The 9,367-nt window shown below is 40.5% G+C and overlaps 1 protein-coding gene across 1 annotated transcript in view; it reads right to left on the bottom strand.

The window, feature by feature from the left end:
• Positions 1-9,331: 9,331 nt before the first annotated feature.
• alas1 (aminolevulinate, delta-, synthase 1) overlaps positions 9,332-9,367 on the bottom strand; it is a 19,673-nt gene continuing 19,637 nt past the window's right edge. The window contains exon 11 of the mRNA XM_079844579.1: positions 9,332-9,367. This exon is cut by the window's right edge and continues 706 nt beyond it. The gene's annotated coding sequence lies outside the window, so the exon portion shown is untranslated.

Raw genomic sequence — 9,367 nt, 5'->3', positions numbered from 1 at the left:
GCTTTACACCCATCAACATCTCTAGCCACTTGGGGACCATAGACAGGCTAGGGGAACTCATATTAATGCTAAAAAACTCATAAAGTGAAAATGTCATGCCATGGGACCTTTTAGAGTTGTGTGTTTAGAGTTGTGTGTTTAGAGTTGTGTGTGTTTAGAGTTGTGTGTTTAGAGTTGTGTGTTTAGAGTTGTGTGTTTAGAGTTGTGTGTGTTTAGAGTTGTGTGTTTAGAGTTGTGTGTTTAGAGTTGTGTGTGTTTAGAGTTGTGTGTTTAGAGTTGTGTGTGTTTAGAGTTGTGTGTTTAGAGTTGTGTTGCCTGGACTGAGTTTGCAGGTGTTGTGTAGTGTTCAGCTCAGGTGTTGTGTAGTGTTCAGCTCAGGTGTTGTGTAGTGTTCAGCTCAGGTGTTGTGTAGTGTTCAGCTCAGGTGTTGTGTAGTGTTCAGCTCAGGTGTTGTGTAGTGTTCAGCTCAGGTGTTGGTAGTGCAGACTGGAGTTAGAGTTTTGCACATGTAGCTCCAGTTGTGCTCATGGTCGTTTAGCAATCGAAAAAAAAACTGTAAAAACACACTAAACAATGTTGTATAAAAAATGCAGAATGTTTCCTGTGATGTGTGTGTGTGTGTGTGTGTGTGTGTGTGTGTGTGTGTGTGTGTGTGTGTGTGTGTGTGTGTGTGTGTGTGTGTGTGTGTGTGTGTGTGTGTGTGTGTGTGTGTGTGTGTGTGTGTGTGTGTGTGTGTGTGATGGGTAGTGTAGGGGGATAGAATGTACAGTATAAAAACCGCCTATGGAATGTCCTCACTTAGATAGCAAAGCAAACCGGTGTCAACCTGCTTAGGGGCTGGAGTGGATGTGTGTGTGTGTGTGTGTGTGTGTGTGTGTGTGTGTGTGTGTGTGTGTGTGTGTGTGTGTGTGTGTGTGTGTGTGTGTGTGTGTAAGTAACATGGTAAGGACCACGTCTTCGATCTTCTCTCACTGGAACAGACTCAGGAATTTCTTTTGTTGACGAGCACACACTCTCTCTCCCGCTCGTCTCTGCTCTTGTCTGAACCCTAAACTCAAGCCGCTTCAGTGTTTATTCACAGAACTCAGGAGCGATACACACGAGCACAACTACAGAAACACAGGGGATAATTAACTCACACACCTGACCAGAGCTAAACCAATCAGTGAGCATGGACACAGCAGGCAGGAGACGGAGGAAGACTAAACTAGCCCATCTAGAAGAGGACATTATATGAAAGCTCAGGTGTGTTTGTGTTCATCAGCTCCACACACACTTTAAAGCTTCTTCTGCACATTCAGACCTTTAGTGCGGACAGTTCAGCGGCAGAAAACTGCACATGATCTCCAGCGTTAGTTCTCCTGTATTTAACCTCAAACAGCTGTGTGTGTGTGTGTGTGTGTGTGTGTGTGTGTGTGTGTGTGTGTGTGTGTGTGTGTGTGTGTGTGTGTGTGTGTGCTGTAATGAAACAGGGTTCCCACAGTCACACACACACACACACACACACACACACACACACACACACACACACTTCATGATGACGACAGATCATTCACTGCCCTTCCTCTTTCAGAAGCCAAACGGAGAATGAAAGTGTTCTGAGAACGTCATGTGAGGATGACTGCAGACCCGCCTGGGATGTGTGTGTGAGTGTGTGTGAGTGTGTGTGAGTGTGTGTGAGTGTGTGTCTCTGTCCAGGAACATTTGTGATGTTACTTCTCATCCAATAGTGTGAGTGCAGTCAAATCAATACTACTCTTGAATATTACGTGTCCCCATGAAGCATCACATGGCAGTGTCTTCAATGCATTTAGGGGTGTGGTCCTGGTCAATCTCCTGAACTCCACACTGAATGTCGGAATGGGAAAGAAAGGAGATTTAAGCAGTTTTGAGCGTGGCATGGTTGTTGGTGCCAGACGGGCCGGTCTGAGTATTTCACAATCTGCTCAGTTACTGGGATTTTCACACACAACCATTTCTAGGGTTTACAAAGAATGGTGTGAAAAGGGAAAAGCATCCAGTATGCGGCAGTCCTGTGGGAGAAAATGCCTTGTTGATGCTAGAGGTCAGAGGTCATGGGCCGCCTGATTCAAGCTGATAGAAGAGCAACTTTGACTGAAATAACCACTCGTTACAACCGAGGTCTGCAGCAAAGCATTTGTGAAGCCACAACACACACAACCTTGAGGCGGATGGGCTACAACAGCAGAAGACCCCACCGGGTGCCACTCATCTCCACTACAAAGAGGAAAAAGAGGCGACAATTTGCACCAAAATTGGACAGTTGAAGACTGTAAAAATGTCGCCTGGTCTGATGAGTCTGGATTTCTGTTGAGACATTCAGATGGTAGAGTCAGAATTTGGCGTAAACAGAATGAGAACATGGATCCATCATGCCTTGTTCCCACTGTGCAGGCTGGTGGTGGTGGTGTAATGGTGTGGGGGATGTTTTCTTGGCACACTTTAGGCCCCTTAGTGCCAATTGGGCATGGTTTAAATGCCACGGCCTACCTGAGCATTGTTTCTGACCATGTCCATCCCTTTATGAGCACCATGTCCCCATCCTCTGATGGCTACTTCCAGCAGGATAATGCACCGTCACAAAGCTCCAATCATTTCAAACTGGTTTCTTGAACATGACAATGAGTTCACTGGACTAAAATGGCCCCACAGTCTCCAGATCTCAACCCAATAGAGCATCTTTGGGATGTGGTGGAACGGGAGCTTCGTGCCCTGGATGTGCATCCCACAAATCTCCATCAACTGCAGATGCTCTCCTATCAATATGGCCAACATTTCTAAAGAATGCTTTCAGCAGCTTGTTGAGTCAATGCCACGTAGAATTAAAGCAGTTCTGAAGGAGAAAGGGGGTCAAACACAGTATTAGTGAGTGTTGTGTATATTGTGTATATTAAAGACGTATCTCTTTAGCCAGGAATTCACATGATGCTTCTCCTAACCTTGTACTCTATAGTTATATCGATGTACATGATCGTCTTTGTTTAATGCCTTGAACAGCAGCTGCGCTAGTTATTGTTCTGTTCTGTTTTATCTCGGGACCATCCCGAGGGAACTAGAGAGTCCGTCAGCTCCAGTCTGGATCCAGCGTCTCGACTTCAGATGACCAACACCTGTGAAGACACGACTCAACCCCTGGAGGACTTCAGGCCAGGGTTAACTTCATTGACCAATCATTTTCGTCATAATTTTCATCAACAACCTTTTTTCACTAACGAAAACGAGACGATAACTAAATAAAAATTAGTGTTGGATGACAAAAACGATGAGGAAAATCAACTGTCATTTTCGTCAACTAATAAAAACGAGATGTAAATGTCCTGGAGGGATTAGGGCAGAGATCGGGTCAGAACTGATGATCTGAGTAACAGATGAACACATTTGATCTGAACTGATCTAACCTCTGGAAAACACACAATCTACAGGCTCACACACACACACACACACACACACACACACACACACACACACACACACACACACACACACACACACACACACACACACACACACACACACACACACACACACCCCAATCCAGCTCCAGAGCGGCTCAATCAATAACACACACACACACACACACACACACACACACACACACACACACACACACACACACACACACCCCCAATCCAGCTCCAGAGCGGCTCAATCAATAACACACACACACACACACACACACACACACACACACACACACACACACACACACACACACACACACACACACCAATCCAGCTCCAGAGCGGCTCAATCAATAACACACACACACACACACACACACACACCCCCAATCCAGCTCCAGAGCGGCTCAATCAATAACACACACACACACACACACACACACACACACACCCCCAATCCAGCTCCAGAGCGGCTCAATCAATAACACACACACACACACACACACACACACACACACACACACACACACACACACACACACACACACACACACACACACCCAATCCAGCTCCAGAGCGGCTCAATCAATAACACACACACACACACACACACACACACCCAATCCAGCTCCAGAGCGGCTCAATCAATAACACACACACACACACACACACACACACACCCAATCCAGCTCCAGAGCGGCTCAATCAATAACACACACACACACACACACACACACACCCAATCCAGCTCCAGAGCGGCTCAATCAATAACACACACACACACACACACACACACACACACCCAATCCAGCTCCAGAGCGGCTCAATCAATAACACACACACACACACACACACACACACACCCAATCCAGCTCCAGAGCGGCTCAATCAATAACACACACACACACACACACACACACACACACACACACACACACACACACACACCCAATCCAGCTCCAGAGCGGCTCAATCAATAACACACACACACACACACACACACACACACACACACACACACACACACACCCAATCCAGCTCCAGAGCGGCTCAATCAATAACACACACACACACACACACACACACACACACACACACACACCCAATCCAGCTCCAGAGCGGCTCAATCAATAACACACACTTATGCCAGACCAGTGTTTATGAACTAATGCTGATGAATAATGACTTTATGATGTTTATATAGTAATATGTTTTAGACGGTTGTAATAATGCATATTTATCTCCTCATCTGAACTTGAATGAGCTCCTGCAACTGCAATAGAGGCGCAGACATTTCAAAATAAGAGTCCTGGTGTATTTCCAGCTTCTTTATCATTAAAAGTCACGCATTATATATTCGTTTTTGCTTACACAATAAACTGTGTTTAATTTCATTCCCATTTAATTCATAGTCAGGAGGAAAGACCAGTATTAGACACATATTCAATAAAGTATCAGGGTTATAATAGTTCACTAAAAAATCTTCCTTACTTGAAATTAAATAAATGTTACTGAAATGAAAAAAAATAAAATAAAACTAATTTGAAGCTTTAGCTTAACCTGATATGGCCTACTGACTAAAGCAGAAATACAAAGTTATAAAATCTATATAGATGTTTTTAAAAAAGTGAATTGAGCTCTTTTGTGTATTTTTAATGTCGAAAACTAAATGATTTCAAAATGTCAGTTCAAGACAGTCGGTTATGTAACGCTTAAGTGCTTAATGTATTACAATTGAACTAAACTCATATTTTAGTCGACTAAAACTAAAAACAATTCAGGTGACTAAAATATGACTAAAACTAAATCAAAATTGTCAAAATGAACGCAGCTCTGCATCAACACACACTCATGCTCATCTATATACCCTATTCATTAACAACATGTATTCTTATTTCACTTATCTCTGTGCCATAGTTATTATATTGATTAATAATAGATAGTTAGCTAATCTGTGTGCTTGTATATGTGCATTTCTGAAATGCATAACATGGACAAATCAATTTAAACTGTGATGTAGATGCATTTTCTGTGAAGCTGCTTTGAAACGATATGTATTGTGAACAGCGCTATACAAATACATTTGAATTGAACTGAATTGAATTGAAAATACTCAGGCGTCAGAGGAGACTTTCCCTCTCAGTGTGACACTAGCAATTCAGAATTTGATGCCAATGCAAACCTTAAGAAAGGATTCTATTTTCTTGTGTTGCCCCTGTATGCACAGATTCAGCAGCTTTTGCAAGAATGTCAGGTAATTGAACTGGAACCAGAATTGAGAAAAAGGAACATTGGTCTGGGTCAAGTAAACCATCCATGCTGCCATTACTAACAGCATTTGTTAAAGAAGCCTTATTATTAGAGACTGAAGGCATTGACTGGAAAGACACACAGGGAAACCAGCATGTTTCTAAAGTGTTTGTGGTGGTTTGTAGCTCTGATTCAATGGCTCGTCCAATGCTTCGTAACACAAAGCAGTTTAACGGTTTCTATGGTTGTGACTTCTGTTATCACAAAAGTGGAAAATCCTATCGATACGATCAACCTGAACCCGCACTTCAAAATGAAAGAGATCATTTCAGTCATGCAATGTCAGCTTCAGATAATGAGGCAGTATTTGGAGTCAAATGGCCTTCTCCTGTAATGAAGCTTAGTCACTTCCAAATGATAAATGCTTTCATTCCTGAATATCAACACAGCGTGTGCCTTGGAGTCACTCAGAAACTGTCCACACTGTGGTAGAGAAGCCCTCTGGAACATTAGCAAACAGACGGAAGAGGTTGATATGCGACTTTTCAAAATAAAACCTCCTGTTGAGATGATAAGATCAGGGAATGAAAGGAAGCTCTGGAAAGCTTCAGAATGGCGAGCATGAGGATGTGGAAAGAACTGCCAGAAAAGGCTAAACATACGAGTGCAAAGGTCCAGTCATTTGTTAAAGAACTTTATTTTAATAAGCGAAGAACAGCGTCCAGGTTTTTGGGCATCCCCCATTTCAGGAAAACATCACAACTTCATCCAGGCTTGCGATTTCTAAGTTATGTGGAAATCTAACTGCTTCTGGTCTTACAGCCGTTTCTTGGTTAATGGAGTTCTGTCTCACACTCAAAAATATGATCGACTGAAGAAAAGATTTAACAGCGCTGCATACTTGAAAGATGGTACATTCTGTTTAATTAATGACTTAGTCATTTTTAAACCCTGTATATTGAGCATGTCCCAAACATTGCTGAGCTTTAGTTGAGGTACTTGTTAAATCTAGCAGGCCTTTATGTAAAGATTCACAAATAAATGTAGAGAGTACTTTTGTACATGAGGTTAGGAAGAATGGAAAGATCAGTGCCATTGGCCTGATATGATCAAAATGAAATGTGTTGTTGTTGAAACAGTTGACAATTTGTACATTGCACCTTTGCCAAATCCATTTAAAAGAGACTAAAAAAGCAGTCATTAGTCATATTATACATAGTACTAACATGTTGTATTGCCAATAATTTATGTTTCATAAAAAGGCTTACTTCTTTTCCTATTTGGCTTGATGATTTGTAATGAGATGTATCTGCTTGTATAGCTATCTATATTATTATAGAAGCCAGTATGAGTAAATTCTGTTACAATACTCTTACACCTTGGAAAAATTGCCAATAAAATCATTAAAAATGTGTGGGTTAGTATCACTGTGTCAATTTCATGTTCAGTTACATGTTTTTTTTATTGACTCTATGCTTTTCCACCTGAAAGCTTGTTACTATATAAACTTGAACATGTTAATCTATAAGACAGTGTGTAATATTATGTTAAAATGTATTAAGTAATAAAGTAATAAGTATAAAAGTAATAAGCTACTCAATCAAAATAATAAACACAAGTACAAGCCAAGAATACTTAGAATACTAATTATACTTTTATGTACAGGTGCTGGTCATATAATAAGAATATCATCAAAAAGTTGATTTATTTAGCTAATTCCATTCAAAAAGTGAAACTTGTGTATTATATTCATTCATTACACACAGACTGATATATTTCAAATGTTTATTTCTTTTAATTTTGATGATTATAACTGACAACTAAGGACAATCCCAAATTCAGTATCTCAGAAAATGAGAATATTGTGAAAAAGTTGAATATTGAAGACACTCTAATCAGCTGATGAACTCACAACACCTGCAAAGGCCTTTAATGGTCTCTCAGTCTAGTTCTGTAGGCCACACAATCATGGGGAAGAAGCTGACCTCACCTGACAGCTGTCCAGAAGACGACCTTTGACCCCTTGCACAAGGAGGGCAAGACACAAAAGGTCATTGCAGAAGAGGCTGGCTGTTCTCAGAGCTCTGTGTCCAAGCACATTAATAGAGAAGCGAAGGGGAGGAAAAGATGTGCTAGAAAAAAGTGTAGAAGCAATAGGGATAACCGCACCCTGGAGAGGATTGAGAAACAAAACCCATTCAAAAATACTGACTGGAGCTGGAGTCAGTGCTTCAAGAACCTCTACACACAGACGTATGACAGACATGGGTTTCAGTTTCTAATTCCATTCACTTTTTGAATGGAATTAGTGAAATAAATCAACTTTTTGATGATATTCTAATTATATGACCAGCAACTGTGTGTCTCGAATGGCAAGCATAGGCCAAATATACTTAGACTTGTCTGTGAGTATAAGTCAAGTATACTTAAGTGCAATTTGAAGTATATTTCTGAGAAGTACATCCGAGTAGTACATACGAAGTAGACTGGAAGTAAACTTTCTTATTTTTAGTTTACAAGAAGTATACTAATAGCACACTTGATTAAACTTCTTTTTCGTAAGGGTATGTGCATTTCTGAAAAGCAAAACATGGACAAATCAATTTAAACTGTGATGTAGATGCATTTTCTGTGAAGCTGCTTTGAAACGATATGTATGGTGAAAGCGCTATACAAATAAATTTGAATTGAATTAAATTGAATGTTAAAGACTAAAGCTTTTAACAATACTTATGATTGAATGAATGATTTAGATATCATTTATATAATTATTATACCCGTAATCAATTACACATGTAACATTTTAGGTAATCAATCATTAATAGACTTCATGACTATATAAAGGTCATACAAATAAGCTTTAAAATCAATAAATGAATGTGATCTTAAATGTCCAATTCTCTCTATAGATCAGCTAAACTCACTTCATGACTCGTTGACGTACTGCTCTTTCACACACAGCGCTTTTCTTCATGCGGTGGAAATTTGTTTAAATTCTTAATATTTTTCAATCATGTAATATTCAGCAGAAGAGAGAAGTGGATCTCAGCTGATCCAGAGCCTGTGATTGGCTGTTCACTGATGATGTCACAGCCTGTGATTGGCTGTTCACTGATGATGTCACAGCTAAACTCCTGATCAGAGCGTTCGTGTGGAGTTGTAATAGAATTATGTTTCTACAACAATTTATGGATATAAACATTTAACACTGTTGAATTACAAATTTAAGAAAGTACATTGCATTTAGCATTTTAGGTAAAAATGATGATATCAGATGAATTAGTTTGCTACGCAAATCTTCCAGACCTGTTTTACTGATTTCAGAGGCTATAACAAGAGTCTCCTTTCCTGCCAGACCTGTTTTTTCTCTATTGTGTTTGAAATGAGTCGGATCACTGAGATCCACCTTTGGGAGCCGACGTTGCACCTTTTGTCTTTTATGGCTCTTGGAATTGGAGCTGGCTAGCATCTCTGCGTTTGAATAGTTCTGCTGATTAGGAGTAGGATTGGTGATACTCTGTCTGGGCAGGTGTTCCCAAAACCTGTATATTTAATTTACATGCTTTGTTCAACCTCAATGTAAACCCCTCCCACTCTGGAATGTATATAACCTATCAGGTATGCTGTTTGAGTTCTCATTAAAAGAATCACTTCTGTTTGATCCCGAAGTCTCCTGGTCTTTACTTCAAGAAACA

Source organism: Gobio gobio (genome assembly GCF_949357685.1).
Source record: "Gobio gobio genome assembly, chromosome: 19".
NCBI classification, from domain to species: domain Eukaryota; kingdom Metazoa; phylum Chordata; class Actinopteri; order Cypriniformes; family Gobionidae; genus Gobio; species Gobio gobio.
This window is presented reverse-complemented; position numbering and strand designations above follow the sequence as displayed.